This window comes from Penaeus monodon, chromosome 29 (assembly GCF_015228065.2).
Source record: "Penaeus monodon isolate SGIC_2016 chromosome 29, NSTDA_Pmon_1, whole genome shotgun sequence".
NCBI lineage: Eukaryota > Metazoa > Arthropoda > Malacostraca > Decapoda > Penaeidae > Penaeus > Penaeus monodon.
In genome coordinates this window covers 25336600-25337110 of record NC_051414.1, presented here as the reverse complement: position 1 = coordinate 25337110, position 511 = coordinate 25336600, and positions in this window count along the sequence as shown.

The following is a 511-nucleotide window of genomic DNA, read 5'->3' as shown; positions in this document are numbered from 1 at the left end:
GATAGAGGGAAGGAAGGAAGGAAAAAGCGAGATAAAGAGAAAGGCAGACAGATAGACAGATAACCAGACAGATCAATACAGAGAAAAACAACAGAAAACAGAGCAAAAGGCACGTGAGCCCGCAGCGGCCCAACAGCCGCAGCCTCTTCCGCGCTGGGCAGCAGAGATCTCGGGAAGCGACGGAAGTGAGCAGCGTCTTGGCACTAAACGGTCACGGAAGGAGACAAGAAAGGAGAGCGCGGGGTGCAAGTGGAGCAATTATCACTTAATGACAGGGCAGCGAGAAGGATAAATGAAAGTTCCTTGTAATTAAATTCGAGACGTGTTTGCCGCAGTGATTTTTTTTTAAGAGGGTGGGGGTGGCTGCTTCTTTTAATGATTTTGTTGTACTGTATGTTTTGTCTACTTGAGTTTTAATTTACTCTTATCTTCCTCCCTCTCACGCCCTTCTTTTTCTCTCTCTTCACAGGCATGCAACCGCACACGCAATCGCGCCCCCTCCTTGCGCGCG